This window comes from Falco cherrug, chromosome 1 (assembly GCF_023634085.1).
Source record: "Falco cherrug isolate bFalChe1 chromosome 1, bFalChe1.pri, whole genome shotgun sequence".
Taxonomy (NCBI): Eukaryota; Metazoa; Chordata; class Aves; order Falconiformes; family Falconidae; genus Falco; species Falco cherrug.
The window spans coordinates 87,093,388-87,119,008 of record NC_073697.1 but is presented as its reverse complement, the minus strand read 5'-3'; the positions used below and the strand labels follow the sequence as shown (position 1 = coordinate 87,119,008).

The window sequence follows — 25,621 nt, the reverse complement described above, 5'->3', positions numbered from 1 at the left end:
ACTCTACCACTCAAACCAGTGATTTCAATTCAGAAATAAGGTTTGTTTGAATATAGTATCACAAAGCCCTTGAGATTGCCATTAGTTGCATTCCTGTCTTTTAATAGAAACCTATGCAGATTTTTCAGTTTCAGTCCGACATTGATCTTGGACAAACAAGGCTACAGTTGCCAAGGCTGTCCTACTGTAAGTGTTAGCATGAAGTTAGCAGTCATCTCCCCTGGGTACCATGGAGAACTGCATCCAGTTTACCCTGCACTGTGAGATTCACATTTAAAAATGAACTCATCACAGACTGATTATCAGTTGATGGTGTTAAAAATTGTAAACAGACTGGAAAATACGAAGATGATGCAATGTATGTTGTGTGAGGAAAGTATTTCAAATAGATCACAGACTGCTGGCTTCCATCTAGACATCGGTGACTCTTGTAATGCGCTCCTGTCTTCCAAGTGCTGGTCAGAGGTCAGCCTCTCTGGTAAAGACAGTGTTTGTACTTGATGACATTGTTTATACTTTGATTCACAAGTCCAGTTTCTTGTGTTTTCTTCAGTGGAAAGAGATGTTAATAAATGTTTCCAGATAGGAATGCTCAACTCAGCTTAGCTAAATTTAACATGCATTTCTTAAATCTTTAAACTCCTTAACAAGTGGAGAAACTGGCCTGGCCTCCTAGTCGAAGATTAAACTAGGGCTACTGCAGGGTTTGGCTTGATCTCTTGTTTTAGATTCTTAAGTTCAGCAGCTGTTGCAGCAGCTTCCCAGGACCCAGTACCTTAGGAAGGGGATCTCACTGTTAACATCACACATGTTGAGGGTTTGGGAGGAGAAGCAAAATCGATTAGATGAGATGGCTTTTTCTACTTGGAAGATAATACTGGAGCGGCTCCAGAGTATTCAAGGGTTTGCCTCTTTGCAATTCTGCATCACGAAATTGTAATTTCAAAAGAAAAATCTGTTACACTGAGAGATCATCTGCATGGAGTTTAAAAGCAGGTCTATTTTAGTTTTGCATCCTTAGTAATCTTAATCTGTCTTTACTAATCTTGTTAGCCTTCAGCAGAATTGGGAAAGGCTGTTCTGAAATCAAAACAGTACAAACTCATGTCAAAAGTGACTTCCTGAAGCCAGCTGGTACGGAGTCAACACCCTTTACAGGCTTCTGATAACTTGAATTATCTGTTACTGATGTCTTTATCAAAGTAGCCATGCTATAAGGGTGAGGAAGAGCCATCTGTTCACAGCAGGATTAATCCAATTGGTGGCCCATGAGCATGCTGCTTCTTCATGTATCTGCCTCTGTGAGTGATGGGAGAGGCAGTTGCAGTCATATCACTGTAAAGATAGGCATGTGGCCCACCGCACTTGAAAAAATTCCCCCAGGATGCCCAAGCTTTTATTTTCTACACCAGCAACAAAAGAAACACTTGTTCAGGGTGTTTTCACCTACAGCTTGTACTGCTAGAAAATAAGGATGGAACTAAAATCCATAGTATGTTCAATATTATCTTAAAATTGAACCATGGATTAAATCTTCTCTTGCTTAAGGAGTGTAATAAATATTTATTTTGGGGAAATGGGAATGTCAGCAAAACGGATAAATACAAAAAATGGTTTGAGATTTCTTTTTCTTCCTTTTAGTTCCTTTGAGATTTTTCTTTAGTGTTTCATTATTAACAATGAAATAACAAACTTGCTCAAGGGCAGAATTGTGCTCTGAGAATCGTAAGTGTGGTTATAAAAACATTTTTTTCCTCCGTGGTACGCCAGATAGCTTAAATTTTAACCCTGTAAAGCAGGATCCATGAATTGGGCCATATGAATTTTTGCTGATAAGGTTTTGAATTAATCCCATTTTGTACAGACCTGTGCTTGCAGAAGCTTAAGGAAATTCATCACAGTTGCAGATTGTTTTCCAAGTAATATCCTCATGGACTATGAAGCCTATCCTTTTATGATAAATACATAAAGGTTTTGCTTAACTTCATTTTTGAGCCACTCCATCTCTAATCTCCATTGCTCAGTTTTTAAGTAGGCTTTGGCAGTCTGGCTGAACTACAATAGTGCTGACATTGAAATCACACAGCACGATGTGGGGGGAGGGATGTTAGAAGAGGTTCACTGTAGACATAGCCTGGATTTTTCCTCCCCTTTGATAAAGCTGAAACTCTTACTTCCTGCACAGACAAGCAGTCAGTATGATTTTTGAATATTTGGGTGGAGGATAATGCACAGCAAAGTAATTCAACTGTAATCTCTAAGGATGGGATAACAAATAACATCCCTGCTGTACAGGCAGCTGGAATTATTTAGAAGATGTAAAGGGGCTTAATGTTCTGAGGAGCTGCCTTTATAGTGTGCTTTTGAGTAGGCACATCTGTAACTTTGCAAATGAAATCACTTGCAGGCATAGACATGGCTGCTGGTTTGTTTGCTCTGTTGAGGAGGTGACTAAGCATCTGCAACCCACTGGCAGGTGTGCTGTGAGCTGCAGGTGTGGTTTCCAAGGCCGGTTTTGGAAAGCAGTGATTTGCTTGCAGTGATCAATGCATTGTCGTTAGTTGTCTTTCCAGAACAATCATTGTTGAGAAAATTACAGCGTTAAGTAAATATTTTTCTTTATTTCAATGTTGCTGATTTTTGGTCTGAGTGGGTAAGGGGGAACAACAGTAGCTCTAGGAGGAGCTTTAGTAGAGAACTTTCTTTTGGGTATTCTGCTTTGTGCAGGTGTACCGGGGCTTATGCTCCAGGGCTGAAATGAGGGCAGCAGGGGCACCTTTGGGCCAGCATTTATATTGCAACTTCCAAAATCTGGGCCAAAGCATGAATGGTTGTGAAAGTCAACATTTCAGTTTGAGACATGGTTCATTCTTACTTACTATAGCAGCATATATTAAAGTTTGAATTTCTCCAGATTCAACAACTGTCTTGAGATAACTGCAAAGGGGAAGGAGTGTGTGAAGAGATACTGGTAGGCTATTCTTGGTTTTGAGTACATCTGAATAGAGAACTATCCAAACATTTTTTGTGTTACATATCTGCCTCTGAGGCTGTTGTTTCCAGATCACAAGCTTTTACTTAAAAACCTTAAAACTCATCTATGTAACTGCATCCAAACTAATGTTTGTTAAAAGCAACTGTTTGCCATAAAGGAGTGTGTTGGCCTGTTCCTTGTTTCATAGTTTGGATTTTACAACCTGTGATGTGGTGTTAACCCATGGCAGAAGGGGAGCTGTAGGAGCGTGGGAAGCGTGCACACAGACAGCGTGTTGGCAGGTAGTGACTGCAGGCATGAGCTTAGTTTCCAATTCATTCAGAATCAGATGGCCCAAACCCACCCCAGGTTTAGTCATATTTCTTCAGGATTCTGTTTAATTCCTTACTTGCTGTCAGCTAAGCTAATGTGATCGCAGAATGGAGGTCTATATGCCAAACAGGAATGAAATTAACTCATGCTCAAGTAGGCGCTGTTAATTTCAGTTATTGCCACTGAAAGGCTTTGGAGAAATTAAAAGGTTTGGGGTTTGTTTTGGTTGTTGGGTGTTTTGGGTTTTTTTCCCTAAGAAGGTATAAATGAAAATGCACCTCTTAAACAGGTGGATGTGTGAATGGTGAGGAGGTAATCTGATCTATAAATATAAATGGAAATTGTTTACTTATGGCTTCAAGCCAAAAAGCATTAGGTTTAAATGTGATTTTCAATTAAAAAACCCTACTTTAACTTGAGAATAGTTTTACTTCTGAACAGAGTATTTCATACTGAATGACCAGAGAGAAGCCTGTAGCCTCATGAGGCTTTTGATGAGAATTGCTCTTCAACTCAGCAGCTCTGTCAGGCAGGCAGATCTGAAAGTCACAGCATGCTCAGCCTCTACCCTTGTTGCCAAAATTCTGCAGGCCAAATTATTCCCAGTATGACACCTAAAAAAAATTAATCTATGTTGATTTGTACTTCCTCTCGCAGTGCTTTTCTTGTAACTATTACTTCAGCTGTACTGGGTCCATCTAGCCCTATGTCCTGCCTTTGACTGTAGCCAGTAGCAGTTGCCTGAAGAGGAGTGTTGGAACATGCCAGATGAGATGCTTGGCAAATATATTCTCCCTGCTTCCCACAACTGCAGTCCAGAGTGCTCTTAAATCAGCACTGGTGTCTTTTTTTGCATAGCGTCAACCAAGGATCATGGAGCATGTTGCAGAGAGTGCCCCAGCAGTACGGCTGGTGTCAGGGATAGATCTGCCAGTGTTTGGCTGCCTGTGTGGAGGAGCCAGGAGATCCAGCTCCAGATGCCTCCATGGAGAAGCTGTGCTGGTTACTAGGTGGGAGGGATAGTCTGCTCCGACAAGCATGTGGCTGCTTTGTTATCAGTAGGTCCTGGGCAGCAGTCCCACACCAGAGCTGGCTACTCAGAGCAGGTCTGGGAAGACAATTTGCTGTTCTGAGCACAAGCCATAATATGTTTTGGGCATAACTGAAGGAGAATGAACTCTAATGTAAATAATTATTGTAATAAGGCTAAATAAGCTAACACCCTCTGTAGCCAAAAACTATTCAGCTAAAGTGGAGTGTTGAAATATGCAGAGGAAAAGCCTCCTCCAGAAATGCAAAGGGGCACCAGACGTTATTAGGAGCTGTTTTGTTATCACAGAAGTGCTGATCCCCACTCTTCATTGCATCTTTAGGCTGTTGATTTTTTTTGTGAAAATCGTTGCTCCTGAGGAGGGTGCAGGGGCGGGGGGGTTCATATGAACTGTTAGCTTCCTGCTAACAGCCCCACAGCTGGAAACTTAGGGAGCTTTTCAGTTTGCCAGACTTCTTGTGAAAGTCTCTGATTTGCATTACACAATTGAGCCTCAGTTCATGCTTGTCATGGAGGCTGGTAGCTGGTAACGTGTGGGCAGGCTTCGCTGCGCCTCTGAAAAGGTTTTGTTCAGTGTTTGCGCCTCTGCTTGCCTCATCGGTCCCTTGCATTTTTCAAAATGTTGAGTATTCAGCTCTGCTCTGCTACATTATCTCACAAACCATCTATTGTTTGGCCCTTTTTTGAAGAGCAGGTTATGTGCGGTGGTGTGAACGGTGACAAAGCCGTATCTGCAGTGCACGCAAAGGTGCTGTGGTCTTGAGCTGGTGCCATCCACTATTGGGTGGTGTAGGACTGCCTGAATTGGGGGTGCTTTGGCCTTGTTCTTCTTGGCTTAAACTTGTGAATGAAAGCATAAAAGGAATGTGGTTTTTGCTCAGTGGGGACAGGCAATGATAGGTATGTAATGCTCCTATTCTTGGAGTTGTCAGACAGAAAAGACCTAGCGTGATAACCCATAAATACTTTGTCTTCTGTGATCTTGAGAGATAGCTGTGCTTAAGCATCTAATTTCCAATGGAGAGGGTTGGAGGGGAAAAAATAAATCGCTGTTAAGGCTCAAATCCAGTCTAGCCAAGCTGCTGAGTTTTCATCAAAAGCAGGAAACAGATGGATGGGCACAGCTGCAGAAGGTGCTGCAGCTTTGGAAAAACTGCCCAGGCGTGTGCTGCAAGCAGGGAGAGCAGCACAGCACTACTGTTCTGCATGGGGCTGCCACTCAGTGCCAGTGGATGGGTGATCTCACAGCCCGTGCTGCTCATGGAGGTGCCATTTCAGAAAGGAACCTGCCTGGCATTACTCCCAGCTCTCAGTGATGTATGCTTGCCTGTTCCCAGGATTTGCTCACTGTAGTAGAAGAAAAACCCATCAAAGGCTCATTATGTTCCTCAGTCTTATATTTCTGAAGTATGCTGTGGGCCCTGTCCTAGTGAGTTTACTTTTACATCCTTTGCAGAAGCACCTCATTGCTCTCTTTTCCTGCTGAATTCTCCATTTCATGCTGGACAGTTGCACGATGAGAAAGTCTTGTAATTTTATGGGATCTCAGAAGAAGCCAGAGAAACCTCTGGGATGCTGTTTCCTATGTTCCTCTTGAGATAGAAAAGAGGGTCCAGCAGACAAGCAGTGTCCAAGGTCTCTGCCCAGCCACTCATGCAAGGCCAGTCTGATGTTCAGTCATTGCGTAAGTGCTACACCTTAAAAATTAGTGAGTGCATATTGTTTATCTGGCACCTACAGTCCTTGACTCCTCCTGTTTACTTGAAAGGTGCAAATATTAGATCTTTTCCAGAACAGATCTGTGTTATTGTTAGTTAGGAGGTTTCTTTTCTTAAGCAGCTTGGTAATTTTTCTTCTTTTTTATAGTTTTTGCAGAAATTAAAGATTTTCCAAGCAAGAAGCCTATGTAAGCACAACTGTGTAGCAGGGAAGAACATGTTTCTCTGCTTGCTTTCCCTTTTCTAAAGACAAAAGAGCCTTATTGAAACGTGCTTCCTTTCTGACTGCTAATGGGTTTTCCTTCCTTCCTCCTTGCAATGAGCTTAACATTCTCCCATCCTGTTGGGTATGAGTTTCAGCCTGGACTGTTTTCCCTGTTGAGGTGTTTAGTCACTGGCCTTGAGTGGGAACCTGTGATTGAGACAGGGAGAAGTCGGGGCTTGGGAAGGAAGAGGTTTTCCAGCAGTTTGGTGGTACATGGGATGAATTTTAAAAAGCAAGGCTAAGGTGCTATTCACTTTTGCCTGGGGCTGCTCATACTCTCTTTCCCTAGTTTTATTTCTGGATGCTTTCTTATGTTGGATCTGGATAAATTCCAGGACATTATACACAAAATACCTAGAGGAAGAGCTGGTTCCTCTCAATAACAATGTTCCATTTTAATCTGTCTCAGGTTAAAGGGAAAAAAATACGATGCCATGTCACTGGAGTTTGTTTGTCTCCAGGAGGAAAGATGCTGAAAGTCTTGCTTCAAAGGCTCTGTGTGGGAATTATGTCCTGAAGCCTGGATATTCTCCAAGGCTTAATTGTGCTTATTCATAGAAACATTAAACTTTATGAACTGGACAGCAGACCTCTAAATTTGGCTCAAACTGTAGAGAGGGTATTGTTTTTTGCACACTCTGATTAGCAACACTAAGCACAGACGTATACTTCAGAATAATTAGTAAAAAGGACAGGAATTAAAGCAAGCTTTGCTCTCAACAGAAACCAGATGAGCTAAACAAGTCATCTTTTTATCCGAATTTCCCACTTAAGTAAGGTTTCATTTTGTGTGGTGTTGGGTTGTGTTGTACAGGGTATACCTTGTCTCTCTCTCCACTATTGAACTTCTTTCTGTTCTAAAGTCTACAGTAGCAGACTGTGGAATAAAAATGTGCATCTCCTCCCATATCATCTTGCTGGTCAAGATGAAGAAAACAAGACTGGGCAATGCAACTAAACCAGGAAGAATGAGATCAGGTTACTGCCTCAGCTACGCTTTTGCCAGTCTCAGAGAAATCTGAATCCAAATATCCTTTTTACTAATGTTATCTGTGTTTTGGAAGTTTCTTTTGCCCTTCCCCCCACCCCCAAACAATAGGGATGAGAAATTAACTTTTAAATAAAACTCAAATTAACATTATTGTTAGCTATCTGAGCTTGTGTAAAAACAAACTTGTTTACTTTCTAACTAAAAAAGGGTAGATTTAGATTAGATATTAAGAAGAAATTCTTTACTGTGAGGGTGGTGAGGCACTGGCACAGGCTGCCCAGAGAGGTTGTGGGTGCCCCATCCCTGGTGGTGCTCAAGGCCAGGCTGGACGGGGCTCTGAGCAGCCTGGGCTAATGGAAGTTGTCCCTGCCCATGGCAAGGGGCTGGAACTAGGTGGTCTTTAAGGTTCCTTCCAACCCAAACCATTCTGTGATTCTATGGTTTAGTTGGCTTAAACAAAAAGGGGTGCTTTATTTTGTTTGCTAGAAAGGCAGTTAAGACTAAAGAACAAAACCAAACGTGTACTGCTGCCTTCATGAACTTCCTTAGTTTGCAGTTCTAGCTGTTGGAGAACCAGCAGTGCAGGAGGATCACAAAGGTTTTTTAGAGGCCACCTTTGTTGTTTTTTTGATTTTTCTGCTTTAATTGCAGATAAATTTATAAGGGATAAGATTCATTAGTAATATTTCCTTTTTAGAAAGCTCCTCTATGAATGGAACCGAAAGGATTTCTTTAGGGGTTTTTTAAGAGCTCTACTTTGAAGGAATATTTTCTTGTTTCTGATATTACTTGGGATTTACGTACTAGGAGATTTAATTTTTTTTTCTATACAGGTTTTCTTACAGCATCTTAAGTAAGTGTGCAAAAAAAACCCAGAAAAGAAGGATCATTTGGACAAAGCAAGTAGTATGCTTTGCTGTTGTCACAGTTTTGCCAGTCTTGGGGCAAATTGGGAAATTTCTTCTGTTCAGAGTTCTATCCACCCAGAATTGCATTACAAATTAATTTTTAAACTTGCTGCTGAAGGGAAATTAACAAAAATATACAATGTGAAAATTGGAAAAAAAATTTTTGATAGTGTTGGCAGGTAAAAATGTTGAGTGACTTATTTTTTTAATGGAAGTCATAACATTTAGACATGTAAGAATATAACTGCCTTTTAAAATGAAAAATAGCTCCATGAGACTACTTAACTGTCTGTATATGACATCCTCTAAGGTCCTTAACTAACATTTGCTTTGTCAGTGAGGTGAAACAAGGATTTGAAAATGAACAACAGTCATGGTTTGGAAGAGCAGTTGTTATCAGTGAACTTTGTTTCTTGGAAAACTAAGACCACAAAGCTGGTAACTTTTTCTTTGACGTATTGAAGCTTATGTTTCAGGCAGACATGCAGGTCTGATTTTGAAGGATTTTGATGATCAAGGATCACTGTGTATTTCAGTGAGCTATTTCAATTTCCATCCTACGTGAAAGTGTGCACCTTCTTCCTGTCTGTGCTTGAAAAATCATGAAAGAACCACAAGCTGGAAAGCAGCTAAACGAATCCAAATTAAAGAGGCTGCAGTTTGGAATAGCTGAGGGTCTTCTTACTGTATCACAATTGCCTATCCAAGTGCACAGGCCTGAGTAAAGTGTCATTATGGTATTCATAAGTCTTGTGATTGCTGACCCAATACTAGAAGATTTTCATCTAACACAGAACAAATACCATCATCTCTCATATCTCTGGAAGCAGCAATGTGCTCAGTATCTTTTATGTTTGATTCTTGCAGGCACTTTGAATGCCTATCTCATACCCTGTATCCTGCTTTTGAATTTGCAGTGCAATATCATAACACTTCATCTTTCAGCGGAAGAGCCAACTTTAGGATGAAGCCTAGTAAAAAAACCTCAGACTTAGACTCTGTATCTGAACTACTTTAGAGATTAACCCAGCTGAGTTCTAATTTATGGAAAAAAGCTTCCCATGCTGCATTTGCACTGTACACATTTAGGGAGATTTGGAAGAGTTGATCAAGTGTCATTTAGACTGATTGTTCTGTTTTCATGAAAATTTTGCGTGTAAGAGCCCTTGAACACACACTAATGAGGAAAGAAGTGAATAGAAGTAGACCACAGAATTCTGAATCCACATTGTACCATGTATCAAAAGGCTAAAGTTTGTAATTAAATAAACTGAACAACTCTATCCAAGCCTCTTCACAGTTCAAATTTGAAGCTCAATATTGTGGTGCTAGCCCATCTTGAATCATGTGCCCATTAAAAAAATTCAAGGTCAAGAGGGCCCAAAACTACCAGTCACTTCCTTTTCTGTTGGGAATGCTTGTAAGATGGCTTTTATATTTAGTATCTGACATAGGATATGGAAACTGGAGTGAATGGAGAGATGGACATCCTTGCAAAAAGTATCAGACCTGCTAACAGTGTTGTTCCACCTCTGAGTCAGGACACAATAGTACATAGCTGCCACACAGTCCTGTACTGCTGCTAAGTGAGCAGTGTCTGAGTCAAGATCGGTGCTGTGGTATTCCCCTTCTGTACCTTTTTATTATGCACAATTCTTTGGCCAGAAGTGATTATAGCAAATCCAGGGGGATTTGGGAACTTCCCCTTCCCTGCTCTTTGGCTTAAGGCTGTAGTTCATCTGAAAACTGAAAATACCATTTAAAAAAAAAATAAAATCACAAGCCTCTGTGACACGTCACTAATGTGTCCTTAAGGAAATGGCAGTGAATGAGAGGGGCAAGTCTGTCATCTGGGCAGGCAGTGGGGAGAGGACTGTGAAGTCTCATCAACTGTTTGGTTAATCACAACACACTGAACTGTCAAGCAGGCTCGTTAGGGACACACTGTTAATTTGATCAGGCAAGTGCTGCCAGGCTGCATTGTGTAGAGTTAAGCAGTATGAATAAAGCCCGTAAGCAAAGCTGCTGGAATCTGCTTTTGTCTTCCCTTTGGACGGCTGTCCTCCATTTTTGGATTCTTTTCCAGTTCAAAGTGGCCACGTGGAGTTTTGGCACTGTTACTGTTGTCCAAAGATTAGTTATAGATTGCAGAAGTAATCTAACTTGTGCTGAGATGAGTTACCCTGCTTCTCTTCTCAGCTGTTTTTGTATGTATACATTTAGCCAGAGTGTCAATTCACTACTTCTGGTGACTTAATGAGAAATGGATTAAGCCCTTTCTCTTTAAAGCCCAATTTGAAATGCTATAGGTATTTTCCTTATCTTCTCTATTCACATGTGCTAGGCACTAGCTATATGGCAATTAAAGTTTGCATTTCTTTTCTACTGTTGAAAGATAAACCTTTCTCTCCTCCACTTCCCACGAGTCAGAGCCCTGCAGGTGGTTTTGGAGGTACGACAGTATGTCTCCTAAATCCACTGCGGTCCCTAGAAGAGCTCAGTAGTGAGCCATAACGTTACAGACTGACCATTTTGGGCAGAAAAGAGGAAGACCAGTGGTAGAGAAAAGTTGTGTGGGTGTCCTGACTCCTTGTGTGACAGACTGGAGTGATTCCTCCTGTGATTACTGAGAAAGGCTGAGCAAGGGTAGGAGATTGTTTCCGTCTCATAAAGGGAACAACCAGATTGTCTCAATGCTGTCTCTCCCCAGTGTGCGTCAGAATATACTGTTAATTTAGGAGTTGGAACCCAATGGAGGATTTTCTGATTCTCTACCATGTGTTTGTCTTTATGACTCCAGTTCCTCTCTCATCCTTCGGGGATGGTTTTCCCTGACATTTTTAGTCTTATAAAACTTATTTATGTTTCTGCCTAGTCTTCTGCCAGAGAAAAGGCTGAAATTAATAAATTTCTGGTAACAGTTTTCTACTTTTTCACCTGATAATCTCAAGGCTGAGTCAAATACTCCATTAAGAGTTTCAGATGCTATCAGAACTGAAGCAAAATAAAAGGTTTCCCAGGAAATCAACTGTGCTTACGTGGAACAAACTTGGTGGGGAATTGGCCTGCACAATTACCTTGCAGAGTGCTGCACAGCTCCAGCACTTCTGTCACTAAATACCTGAGGTAATCATTAGTTGTGAATAGACAACGTTCTCCACCTGCTGTGTCAGGCTCTGTTATCACACTAGGAGGCTGCCCTCCTCTCCAAAACAAGAGGAATTCATGCCTCTGCCTATTCAAGTAGAGAGATATCTATTTAATGCAGTGGTCCATTTAGGGAAGTAAAGGCTGGAAAAAACACTTGCTCTATGGGAGGGAATACTTCTTAAAACAAGCGCTGAGTTTCCTCATTTTCCTTTACCAGGGATTTTTGTTAGAATAAGGCTGGAGAGAGGGAAATTTTGATATGATTCTGGGAAGCTTTGACTCAGGAAGGGGAGAATGATTCATAGAATTTTATTATTGTTAGTTATTAAGAAGAACAGACCATTGAACCTAATCTTTTATTTGTCTTTCTGTTTGAAAACTTAATGCACTTATGCAGTGAACCCAGAAGCGTTTGTGGGTTTGAACCAAGGTCTTTTGACATAAAAGCATAAATCCCAGCTATGGGCGCTAGCCTACAACCATTTTAAGGTAGACTTATTCCTATTACTTTCATACTTGGTAAGTATTTTAATAGTGAATCCTCAATGCATCCCTTCTCTGTTTGTGGAGTGGTAAATAAGTTGTTCATGAGAAATGGGAGCAGCAGAGGCACTTTACAAAACAGAGATCTGACAAGTCTTAAGACTTGCTACTTTCTGTGTTGTGACAATGATCCGTTTATCTGTGGTTGTTGCTGGAGTCTCAATGTAAGAGATCATTCATTTGAGAGTTGTTCTTTGGTTTTGATGGGGGGAATTTGATTACTGAGAAGAGCAACTTGTTTAGTAGCAACTCTTTTCTTTTTCTTAATTTAGAAATGAACATTTGCTTCTCCAAAAATAACTTCACTGTTAATAATCAAAATATAAGATCAGTCACAAGTTGTACATTAGAAAGAAGTGTTTAAGCTCCAGCTTAACGTGATTTTAAGAACTCTGAGGCGATTTACACTTATTTTTGTGTTCTGCTACTATGAAAAAAAATAGTGCAATGTAAATGATGTTTTGATTAAAATTTGACAAGGGAATTTAAATGAGGAAAGAATCAAAACTTGATGTAGTCTGTGTCACAACTGTAATTTCATTATTATACTTCAGAAGATAATATAACTCAGTCTTTTAGCTAAATCCTTAGGTCAATTCTTTAAAAAAAACAGTCAAACTAGATTCTGTCTAGGTTATTAAAATGGAAAAGCACTTGCCTGTGGGCACAAAGTCTTACCTTTTCCACTTACGCTATCATACATTGTAAAGGCCCATACATGCCTAATATTTCTGGGTATGCTGTCAGTAGCAGAGTCAGAGAAGCTTCCGAGCTTTTAACTTGCACCTAAGTGGTGGAGACTGGAACAAACATCTTCGTTATCCTCCTGAAAAATCCTGTATAGCAAAGCAGTCTTGTCATACCTAAGCTACTGGCTTAAATTTTGTCTGTTAAGCTAGGTAGCAACTTAATCTCAACAGAGATAGAGAACGCATGCAAAGACTCTTCTAGCAGAAAAAAATGTATAGAAAAATTGTGACAAATGTCTGTTGTCACAGCAAGTATAGAAACTTGAACTTGGATCTGTATTTTACTGCACTGGGGAAGGTAGAAGTCCTCAGCTTCCAGAACTGTGAAGTAAGCACCTCTGACCAACTCAACACCTATCCTAGAAAAATCTCCTTACAAGCTCAAGAAAACTGATTTATGTGAGTAACAGTAATAAACACAGTGTGCAAAGTTAAGAGGTCTCCAAGGCTTTGGATAATCAACAGAAATCTTGATTAAGTTCAACCTCTGATAAATTCTTACCAGTAATTATAGACATTTAGTTGACATGTAAGCAATCCTCTAAGGTCACCAGAAATAATTTCTTGGTTCATACTTAAGGCAGTTGAAACTTTTTTTGCTTAAAGGTTTAAAGTAATGTCAGCCACATGGCAGTGGAAGAGATGTGATAAGGCATCAGAAATCCATCAATAGTTTCCTAGTAAAGCTGCAAAGTAAACTTATAATTTTCCTGTAGTCACTTTATGCCTGGAATGAACTCATCCTGTAGTCACTTTATGCCTGGAATGAACTCATCCTGTGTCCTGTCAGAGAATCTGGATAACTGTTTTGATAGAAATAAGATATTGACTGTCAGGATTGTTAGTACCTTCCAAAACGGAACTCAAAAAGGGAGCCGTACAGTCTAACACTGGAGTGCATGGGTAAAATTACAAGGCGAGGCTGTATAACAAACATATGTCAAACATAGAGTGTCGGCTTCCTCCTAATGGCTTGGACTTTATAGCCCACTGAGGTTGCCAGAATTGAACACGATATACAGTTAGCAGCTTTTGTGTCTTATTTCTTAATGCAGTGCATGATGTACAAATCATATACTGCAGCAAAACATGAGGATCTGTAGTTACCCTGCCAAGTAACCTGTCTGCTGTCCTTGATTTGACCCCTGGTGTTCTCCTCTGCTGTCCCCATCTCCCTCTCCAAATTAGCAATCTCTGCATAAAGAAAATGAGCATCAAGATCAATCCCAGCAAAAAGGATCCTCATAATGAGACTAAAGGCTCCATTTCACAGAAAGATTTTGTCAGTCAGGAACATGCTAGAATTCACAGTCCAGGCAGTACATCCCAGAGATCATTATTAAGGAGTGTGGTTAAAAACTATTTCCCTGGGAGTGATTTTGCTGCTTGGGCAAATCTTTCACAGGTGCAATCTATTAGGAAGGCCAGACCACTTCATGTAAACAAGCAAGCAAGAGTGATCCAAAGAATAGGCAATGATGCCTTCCTTGCCAGCAGGCAAGTCTAAGAGAAGACAGCAGATTTTAGTGGAAGTAGTTCCTTTCAAAAACCCCATTATAGACTATGGATTTTTTTCCCAAAAAATTCTGTTTATTCTGTACAGAACTGTCCAGTCCACAGAACTGTTATTTTGCAAAATGAACAGATACCCAAAGGAAAGCTCAAGCAACCTAACCTGGTTATTGAATGAGTGTTGCCCTCTTTTTGTATAGTATAGGTGGGAATACCAATCTGACAATAGATTTGAGTCATCTGCTATGCAACACAATTTGCTTTGCCATAGCCAGTTTCGACTGCAGCAGCCAACACTGATTGTCCAAGTTGGGTGATACCAGCATTTGCAATCTGAGATGCAGCCCACTTTTTTCTTTTTCTTTTTTTGAAGATGATCAAAAGAATCAAAATTATAGGGACCTTCCTCACCTGAGACACACATAGTTAGGTAAGTAGGTATTTTTGCAAATACTCTTAACAGCACCCCCAGCTTCAGCCTGACAATACAACACTGATATGTTCCTTTTCTTTCGTAGGAATGAGAATTCAAGATCCAGCAAGAAGGTAAGCTACATAATTTGTTATAACGAATTCCACATCCATTCCAAAAAGATCTTTACTAGAAATCCTTTCAAATTGAAATTTAAATATTCTTTGAAGTCAGTTCTCTTGCAAAATTTTCTGGTCCATTTTTTTCCCCTGTAATACCTTAAGGTACATGTAGAATGTCATCATTTATTCTTTTGTTTCCTTGGCTAAGGAGAATTCATTGTGTATTTTTGTTTTATCCCACTAGTTTGAGTGATCCATCTTGCCTTCCAAAATGATAACATGTCCATCAATCCAACTGCAAACCCTTTTTGAAAACCCCTTGCCACTGTTATATATACCGAATAAATAGAAGCCAAACTATCTCAAATATATATTTCTGTGACACAATAAAATGATTGCTAGGATTATAACTGTCTGTAGCTTCAACTGAGTGCTATTTCAGCACTGAGCAAATAAACAAAGCAACCTTCCCATCCTGCACCCCACCCCACCCCCACCCCCACCCCCAAAACCACAGCAAAGTGTGTATAACCAGTATTTGGTTTTTTTCTGCAGCATCCACAGGAGCGTGCAGAAGCAACCACCTGAAACAGTCCTCTCGGTGCTTTCCACCAGTAGCCTCAAGTGCCTTATCCCTGAATCACTGCGTTTGGGCTTTCTCGTGGCACTGAGTCAGTCTGCTTGTGTTAAACATTTTCCCATCTGTTTTTGGCTCCACACTGGATTTCTACTGGACCCTGAAGGTGGTGAATAATTTTGAAGGAAAATGACCTGACTGAAGCAGAATACAGTTTTTAGAATCTTCAGCAAGTTATTGCTAAATCCTGGCAGGATTAGTGGTTCCTTAGTTGCTTCAGTGGCCATGTTCCTTAGTTGCTTCAGTGGCCAGGGCTAGCAGCGCTCTGGTAGGTGGAGCAGGTCTCAGTTGGCCTCCTTGGCTCTGGTTTTGCTTCAGGTTATTTTCACCTCTCTTTCCTCAGAGCTATTTTTTCTTCCTCATCTATGCTTCTTCCTTTCTTACTCATGTGGTATTGCTCTTCTGTGCAAATACACGTAACTTAAATCACTATTGCTCTGGTTTCACCTTCCGCTCTTTGTATTTGAGTATTAAATTTCACTTTATTTTTAATCAAACCACATCACATTTCTTTTTGGGGTCACAGAAGCGTGTTTGGCATGTTGAAGTTGCCACTGTGAGGTTCTTCTCCAAACAGAATTCAAACCATTATGCTACAATCTGTATCAGACCCTTCCTAGCAGCTGTGTTTATACAGCTCCTAGTGAAATGGGTCCCTGATTAGCATTTTTGAATAGCCCATTCACTGAAAAAAGTGGTGTTTTGAACCAGCTAAAGCTATTTAAAAAATTGGGATAATGTATGATTAAAAGTTTTGGTTTGAGGAAATGTCAGTGGCAACACCCTGCCAAATTTTAGTCCCAAAACATCATCACTATTAGTATCACAGAGATTAAGTTACCAGAATTTAATGGGGCAAGAAGTGTTCTTCTTTTTTGTTTTTTAAAAAAGCTGAAAAATTCGTTTGACAGAGACTTAAAATTCTATGTTCAGAGTAGTCACCCCAAATGGTTAAAGTCTGGTAAATTATATGAAACTGAGGACAGGTCCTCTACGTTGGAATTGTCGAGCAACAGTAACTTGGGGGCAACTTAATCCAGCATAAGAATCCAAACACTAGAGCAGATCAGGGGCTGCTTCACACTTACCAGGACAAGCTGTTTGAAAAACCAAAACCCATCCTCTAGTCTAAGTGACACTGATTCACACCACAGACCCTGTGTGTTGGACAGGTGAGCTGTAAATAGCCATTCTGTTCTGCCGTGCCAGGCAATCTCTTCACAAGGTTGGAGAAGCGATAGTTGGTGTGCCAGCAGCAATGCCTTCTGATGTGCAGGGAACCCTACAGGTTTGAAAACAAAGTCTTAAGGCTGGGGCGAAAAGTTGCCTCATCTGGGCTATTACAGAATCACAGAATGGCTGGGGATGGAAGGGACCTCTGGGGACCACCCAGCCCAGCGCCCTGCTAGAGCAGGGTCTCCTACAGCAGGCAGCACAGTCTCGCTCCAGGCGGGTTTGAATGGCTCCAGAGAAGGAGACCCCACAGCCTCTCTGGGCAGCTTGTGCCAGGGTTCTGTCACCCTCAAGGTAAAGACATTCTTTCTCATATTTCCCACAGTGGAATTAGCAGCTGCATTTCTAGTATTCTGCAAGTTTGGTCACATGCTTTCTTGCTGTGGATAGTGGCATTGAACAAAACCAGTAAGTGTATGTTAAGGCAGGGAAACACAAATGCTGCCTCTGCTCCATTAAACTGGAACACACGATTAAAGGACCAAAAGCTACTTTGGCTGACAAACTCCATACTTAAATGTTTTTTAAGTCATAAACTAAGAGCAAAGATTTATAAATTTGTGTCGTGATCCATAAATCTAGACCTCTTCTTGTTCTTTTGCTCTAGACAAATGGCTTGTAGAGGAAATTGTCGTGGTTTGGTAAGTCTAGTTTTCAGCAGTCAGCCCTCTTAGGTCAGACATATAAGAAACATCTGTAATTGTTTGAGGAATCTGGCAAGCTGTCTTTGTACTTAAATCATATTTTCCCCTTTGAAAGTTGGAAATGTCCATGATTAATTAGACACACAAGGCACATACCTCTGCACTTGGAGAATTAGACAAGGTATCAACTTGCTGTTACCTTGCAAATCCTACTGCAAGGTAAGAGCAAGTTGATGCCTTGCTCTAGTAAAAGAGACCAGCTTAAGGTTCTTTAAAAGTGTATACCTTTTTTGAACCTTAGAATAAAATCTAATAGTTTTAAGGGGAATCGCCATTCAGTGGCAGGCCACTTCAGTGTTCAGAATTTGCCACTTGGTTTGGATTTTGGCTTAAGACTAAAATCAAAAGGTTCTTAAAGTAAAATTATACAAACCCTCCTTTCCAGACAGAATTGCTGAGCTGTGTGTATAGTTGTCACATACTGGGCCTCTGAGTACATTTAGCACAGTTATGCATCCTGTAATGAGATCATGTGAATTCAAAACATATTAAATTTAATCCTGGTTTTCAGTGTTATGCCCTACAAGTTTAAAATTGAGAGTATAAGAAAGGCATAATGTTCCTGACTGCTCAGTATAAAAATTGAGGCCCAGCTCATTGTGAATTAAGTCTTTGGTTCTGCCACTGAAAGCAGAATTGGTAAATGGACTTCAGTGGGAGATTTCAGGCTGATGTCTGGGGACCTTTGTCAAGCAGAACAAATGATTGCTATGTTTGCTAGAATTGTATTACTACTGGATGTTTCTGGTACACTTTATGCAAATGAAGTTTAAGTCTGGCTGTCTATCAGCAAACTTTGCCTTATGACTGAGTCTACAAATGCTGTAGCATAGACCCTCTAGGCAGGAATTTGAGGCTCTGCTTTATTTGTTGCCAGGTCCTTTAATAGTTTCAGAAAGTGATTTTGCTTGTAATATAAAAGCATGATGAAAACAGGCAAAATCCTGAGTAATGTGTTAAAATCAATTCCCATGTGTCAGATTCCTGCACAGCATGTCCTGTGGTGGACACAGTAGTTATCTGAACAACTTGAGGAAGAGGCTGTGGCACAGATGCTGCATGCAGGCTGCATCTCTGTGTGTTCTGGCTCACGAATGACAAAGCACAGCCATCAACTATTTAAGTTTAGCCCAGGTCATAGGGGACAAAGAGCCAAAACCTCCCCAAAAAAGAAAATTTGCAACTACTTGTTATCTTTTTTTTTTTTTTTTTTTTTGGTATGAATAACCTATAAGAGCTAAAGACTATATTGATGATTCAGAGACTCATCTGTGATTCTGACCTTGACCACTGAAATGCTGCTAAGTTTACTGTAGAAGTGCCCTTGGTAGCTTTGAGCTCGCGGATGTACTAAATTTCTTCCTAGCAGCATTTGGTGACCAATCTTGTGTAATGCCAAGCCTTTCCATGTTAGTACCCTGCTTTATTCTAAGGACAAGCTTAGTTCGTTGTCAATAGCCCTTCTAAGGCAGGGATTTTTACTGTGGGCTGAGAATCACACTGGAAGGGACTGAAGGTGGAAGAATTGTCTCCCCTTAAGCCATTGCTGCAACAAAAACCACCTTGCTGTCTTCAGTATGTCACTATTGTAGCACCATGGAAAACAGTTATTGTTTTCTTGCAACACTTTCTGCCACCTCTTTTACTCTGGTTTTCCTTTCTGTCCTCTGTACGCTTTTCCTTGCTGCTCTCTCTCGTCTACATTCGGTAACTCCCTCTGTTTTTCCTTATTATTCTTTCACACACTTAATGCAAGGTAGTCTCTTTTTGCCTTTACTTCCTGGGATACATCTACATCCTTTCTGTTCCCTTCCCAGGGTTTTTCTGCATGCCAGCACTAGCATGTCTTAGCCAGCTGCAAGCCTCCCTGCTCCTCTGGCCAAGCAAGTAGCTGATAGCAACAGACTGGGTGCCTGACTAGACTTAGGTGCCTATCTCCCCTTTGGGATATTCTTGGTGTCTGCTGCCATCTCAGTGCAGCATGGCCCAGTTTCTCTGTATTTGGTGGGGGTGGCAGGAAGGGTTGGCATGGAAAGCGCAAAGCAATCTGGAATGTTCCACAACTGCAGGTTTTTTTCCCCATGAAGAATATAGGTTTCCTTTTCAGGAAGATTAACCTGTTTGGAAGATGTTTTTCACATCTTCAGGGGAATACAGTGTAGTATTTCTCTTGCAAGCCTATCTGAACCATTTCAAGAAGTTGCAGTGGGTATGTTAGAGCTGATTGACAGTTGTCAGTCACTGTTTATACACCTTCAACATTTTTCTTAGGCAGGCTGAGTTACCTGATATAGCTCTCTGGAATGTAGCAGGAGGCAGTGCAGCATTTTCATTTAATTGCCTGTGGAGATAGCTGCAGGATTGCAGTGTCAGAAAATATTACTAAATCTCAGTGGATTTCTTGGCATTTTGTTGCCACAATAAAGTCATAATTGTCACAGTGGCTTAGTACAGCCACAGAATATATGTACAATTATTTATGCAGCCTGAAAATGTAGTGCAATAATAAAATACTGTGCTTATGTATCTGCAACTTGCATTTGAGTCTTCTAATGCTGCTTTTGTCCTTTGCTGTGTTGTTTAAATGCATATGCATATTTCTCATATTTGAGATTTATAAAGATGTTAAGAAGAGTTGCATGCTGTCAGTCTGGTCACATTTTCAACCGGTCTTAAATATGAGCCTACTTGTGGGTTTGTGTCTCTCAGCTGTCTTTATTACCTAGGCATTTCAGTTTTGTAATCCATATTTATAAGGAATTTATTCCACGGTAGAACTGCCATTGCATTGTTAATACCAAGATGACGAGTGGCCTGAAAATGAGGTGTTGAGCAAACATAGGCAGATTCCACTTGAGTTTTTTTGACTGTCCTGAAGCCCAGCCAGTCCGTGTTGCGGAGCATTTACAAAGTAAAATTAATGCAGTGCAAAGCTGCTGATGAATTACAGGAAATCAGTCACTTGGGACAAAAATGAGGTTGCTGTGTCTTCACCCCTCCCCTAGCAAGTCAAAAGCTAGCTTTGAGCACATAAAGGTATCTGCTTTTCTGTGTGTCATAGTTGAGATCTCCTTGTTCAGGGGTACGTTCACTGTATGCAGAATATTAGCCTACAGCAGAAGTGGATTTTTGCAGTAGAAGTTATCTTGGTTGCACAAGTGTGAAAAATGCCTTCTCTGTATTGTGTTTTCGAAGATCCTTTTCTCACACCTTATGTCTATTTCTCATCTCCTGTGAGAGGTTTCAGTTCAAGCATCATGATTAAGTCAGAAGAGCATTCACCCTGTGAACAAAATGAAGAATGCTTCAATTACCTTCTTACCTGTATCTGTGGGATTAAACCATGAGGTCTTTAACTGAATACATGTCCTGGCAGGTTGCTCATACGCATGGTCATTCTGGCCCAGGCAGAATTGCTTATATTAATAAAAAAACTCAATGTGATCTTGCAGTGCCACTTGGCAAAGTCATAGGCGCTTTGGTCGTGGCGGAGTATTACTGGAGGAGCTTTCCTGATGCTTCTTTGTGCTTTTACTCTTTCCATTTGTCATGGCCTTGGGTGCCTATTGCTTCAGGGTTTGTTTTTAGTAGGAGCTTTGTTTCTCTGTTATGATACATTTGAGAACTCACTGCTTTTTCTCCAAGAACTTAAACTGGAGAGAGATTTTTAGCATGTCTTGCTGAACAGATCTGAAATCCAAGCTAATCAGATTAATCTGATAAAATATGTTTTAGAATTAATCTAACACCAATCTGCTGCTCTGTAAAAAGCATACATAAGCAGTATTTATTGTCTGTAGCCACAGGAGGGGGAAAAAAAAAGCCCACGTGTAGGATGGCTGCATTCAGCTACTGCAGCAGCAAAGAATTTCCTAAGAACACTGAATGTGATAATTACAGTCCAGTGTGTTAGCCTAAACTTGCTAATAAATGTTTGTGCACAAACCCATCCTCTATGAGAAAGGAGATACTGAGCTGAAAATCATCCCTGGAAACCTAGAGGATATTTTAGGTGAATAGGGAGAAGAGGAGGAAAAATATGATTTTCAGGCTGTAATGAAAGATGGCTTTGGAGGATGCATGCATGTGCAAAGAGTCTGAGGGAGGAAGTGGAAGACAGAAAATTCAACATCTTTGAAAACTGACAGATCACCTGGCTATGCTTAATGATCTGACAGCATCTTCTCACCAGCTGCATCAACATCAAGGCTATTCATCAGTTTTATAGATTCATAGCATTACATTACACAACTTTTCTATCAACACATGATTTTTCCTGCCTGATGAACTGAAAAACACCTTCTTACAGTTACTTCAGCAGGGGAAGCACACAAACAAGCAGGTTGTACTCCATTTGAGATTGTGATACATGTCTCAGAACCATTTTTGTCTGCCACAAGCATTTGAAGCATAGACCTTGAATCAGAAACTTTTGTTTTGCTATTCATCACCATAGGTTTGGTCAAAATTTTATTCTGATCAAATTTCTATCTTCACAACCCTTAGTGAGACTTCCCAGTATCCCCTTTGATGCAGTTTAGGAATGGCTGAAAGTAATAAAACACACAAATGGAGAGGTTTTCATAGAGATAGCATTTGTTTGGGGAAGCAGTGGTATCTTTACTGTTTGTTACTAGGAAGCAGCAATGTCATCACACTTGTTGGGAGACAGACATATACAGCTGTTGGATGGAACTGATTTTTAGAAAGCTGTTTTATAAGAAGCATCATTCATCACACTGAGCCGCTCAGAGGCGCTGATACTTGCAAAACTAATGGGTATGCTGTAACATCAGCAACCATATTGAAATAAGAAATTAGAGTCCTTTGGGTTTGGATTTCTTTATATTTAAAATGTTCTTGTTGGAAGGTATTGTTGATGGTTTTGGTGGTGATGGTAGTTATATTGGTTGTTCACATGATTTGCCATTGATGATAGCTTTTTGGACCAGGAAAGGCTGTCTAGTGCTTATGCTGTTAAACCTCTAAGAAAATACCTCATGTGTAAAGTGATGAGATTTTCTGGTTTACCAAAGAATGTGTGGAAAGAGGGAGAGCAGGACTGGAAGAGGGGGTATTCCATTTGCAAACAACGTAGAGAGGGCAGACCCTTCTATTTATAGCATGGAGTTTCTGTCATATTCTTCTAACACAATGATGGTGAGAAGTCATTCAGAAGTGTGTTCTGATTTGACCATGCTTATGAGCTTTCTTGCTTTCACTAAATGTATTTGCATATCTCAATTTCCCTAAGGGAGACCTTCTAAGCAGATTTTGAATTAAACTTTAACATTTGCCAGAATAAAAATTAACATTGTAGAACTGATAACAAAAAATACTGCTTATGCTTGAGTGTAAGTATCAAAGAGGACATTGGCATAACAAACACAGTATCCTATGCAAATAGTCATAGCTGAAAAGGAATTAATCCCTTTCCAAAGGACCAGCACACATCTTTCAATGGTACATAAGCCTGGGAGCAGGTGCTTAGCAAGCCCTGAGGATTCAGATCTCAAACAATCTGTACTCAGTATCGACACATGCAAATACCTTAAAAACAAATTTTCAAACTCTTACTCTCCTATAATTGTGCTATAAATTCCATATATTGTGAATTTAGTTGTAACTTACATGGTGTGCAGAAATTCTGTAAGAGCAGGACTTTGATCATCTCAGTCTGGAACTGGACAATACCAGCTTTAAGTTGGGATAGAACAAAGCTGGAATTGATGATTGGCCAGGTCTCTTTGCCAAGCTGCTCATTTTGATCATTCATAGCAAGAGACCCTTATTTTGTAAAAATCCTTTTGTTGTCGAAGACAGCAGACAGGTTCTGTTCTGTCCTCCAAGAGGGTGGCATGGTGCCAGTGTCAGCAGCCAGCAATCCAAAGTGTTGTGTTTAATCACAAGATTAATTTTTCCTTTTATTGGCTTTTCCTTTCAATATCACCAAGCATGACATGTTGTAAAACAGTAACACCAGTTGAACAAGGGTTGGCTGGCATCTCTAAGCCCCCTGGCTATGTCGATAGCAAAATGAACATTTGGCTTGATGTGCAGCCAATAGAGACTCCCAGGAAACCAAACTGGGAAAATGTACTTGTCAATGAATCGGCCATGTGCCTGCTGAAGAATGGGGGAAGAGGAAGCAAGATGCACCTGGGTATAAGAGCTATACTAGGACTTAGGTTCTTTTTTCTTACACGTTTCAAGCATCTGCAATTTCAATAGCTTGCTAAATACTGAGTTTTCAGGCTGTAGATCTAATCCATTAATGGTTTGTGATTACATTAGAATGTATTTATTTTAGCCTTAGAGTGGCCATATGCAAAATAGCTTCTAAAAGGAGGTGGTAGTAGATCCAGATCAAGTTAAAGATTTGTGCTTGTCCTTCTGAACGCAGTGACTGCAAGAGCTTGTGCCTTGTATTGAATCATATAGGAAAAAATGACTTTTTTTTTCCAGAGGGATGACAATAGATTCAAAACTTTCTTTATCCTCAGAGTCTTCAGCAGTGACTGGGTGAGCATCCCTAGTGTTCTGTGCCATCATGCAGAAGTCTGGTCATAGGTAGGTGTGCTTGTGGCGAAGAAAAAGGCAGTCTTAGTCTGTCTGCTCCTGTATCTGCAATTAGCCATGTTCGTTCATTTCATTTGAGGGACTTCCGTGGTCTTGGAATGGAAAATTTAGCAGGGTTTGGTGGGGATGCAAGAAAGGGTAACTCTCTGCTTGGCAAAGTAGGATATGTGAGCTTCCAGAACCCTGCATTTTAAGGTTTATTAAACATGTTGAAATTTAGATGAATATACTCCTGTCTTTCTATGGTCTATATTGTAACCTATGAATATTATGCTTCTAATCATCTGTGCTGCCAAAGACAGATGATATAATTTTATTGTATATACAGGAAGATAAATGTACCTTCAGGGTAATGTCCCTTTAAATTAAGGTTTCTGCTTGTGGATTTGACTCATTGTACTGATATCTTCAGCATAAAGAATGCATACAGATTTGCATGTATCATTTTCAGCCAAAGTTGCATTTTTATTAGCTTTTCACAATCAATAGATAGGGCAAACAATAATCAGTTAATCTACTGTATGAATAATATAGCTGGTAAAAGATCAAGGACCATTGCATGGTACAGTCAGATGCTGGTACTTGTTTGTCAAGGCTGGGTTCCTTTGAAAGCAAACATTTCAGATTGCTGCCTTGACTTGCAGTTGTCCTTAATGCCCATTTTACAGGAGCTGGTAGCGTCAATTCTTTCTTCTGCTGAGAGCCTTCTGCAATTAAACTGTTCTATGGTTGACAATCTTGTGAAAAGATTTCAATAACTGGGAAGTAAAAATCCACAAATGGATCTTGTGTGCTGTGGTGCCCCTATTGAATTTCACTTTTTTAAATAGACACTGTGTGGCAGCTCTCAAGGAAGTGGCCTAATTTTTTGTTGCAAGGATTAAACTTCTAAGCCACTATTTCCAACTTCATGTCTGCTCTCGGAGCTGAGACTTGGGGGTGGGGACATTAGGTATGGTTATGCATTTATGTAAATATGAAGTATCAACTGGAAATTGCAGGAAGAGACTGCAACCAGCTGTCTTTGCAAGTTTAGTATTTATTGCAGAGTTAAACAAAATGCCTTATTGTTTAGAGCATTATTTGCCTTGGGCATTGGCTTAGACAGTCGCGTTGGCTGAAAAGAATTTCCTAACTCCCTTTTCCACACAACAGAAGATTAAGTAGATAACAGCAACAATTGGCTGTTTTGATCTGGCCTTGACATATGTTCCAAGAATCTACTTCATGATCCAGCTACATTATTTTTCTCTTTCATGGCTGCAGCGCTTCACTCCGACTTTACCATCACTGCCGCTATGCTCCATCAGGGGCTTCTTTCCCAGCTTTCTTTCTGGTCAAAAGCAAGCAATTTTAAAGGATTCCTGGTACATAACATGTAAATTCTTTTAAGTACAGGGAGGGTTCCTGACACATTAATAGTATGCAAAGTCTTTCAGAGTTACCAAAAAGCTCCACTGAAGGAAATAAGTTTAAGGCAAATGTTAAGAGGAATTGTATGAGGAAGTTATAATATTCTTGGTGGACAAGAGCCCCCAAAAAGTTGTGATGCTACATGGTGATGGTAATGAAAGTTGGAGACTGGAGACAATGAATACAGAATATTTCTGTGGAGAGCTTTCCCCTGAAATTTCACTGACTGTTCTCGCATACAGTCCCACTATCTGCTGGGAAAAGGCTTCTGATCAGCAATATAAGTGGGTCACATAAGTTTCCTACATCTTGCCAGGCCCCCAGGCA

The 25,621-nt window shown here is 40.3% G+C and overlaps 1 protein-coding gene across 4 annotated transcripts in view; it reads left to right on the top strand.

Moving 5' to 3' along the window:
• ZDHHC8 (zinc finger DHHC-type palmitoyltransferase 8) overlaps positions 1-25,621 on the top strand; it is a 125,634-nt gene that overhangs the window by 47,061 nt on the left and 52,952 nt on the right. Inside the window, exons 2-4 of one of the 4 annotated variants that reach the window (XM_027814020.2) lie at positions 14,568-14,624; positions 14,713-14,740; positions 15,284-15,471. The exons of 2 other annotated variants lie outside the window; for them this stretch is intronic. The gene's annotated coding sequence lies outside the window, so the exon portion shown is untranslated. The remainder of the gene's footprint in view (positions 1-14,567; positions 14,625-14,712; positions 14,741-15,283; positions 15,472-25,621) is intronic. One more of the 4 variants, XM_055703801.1, reaches the window with a different exon arrangement.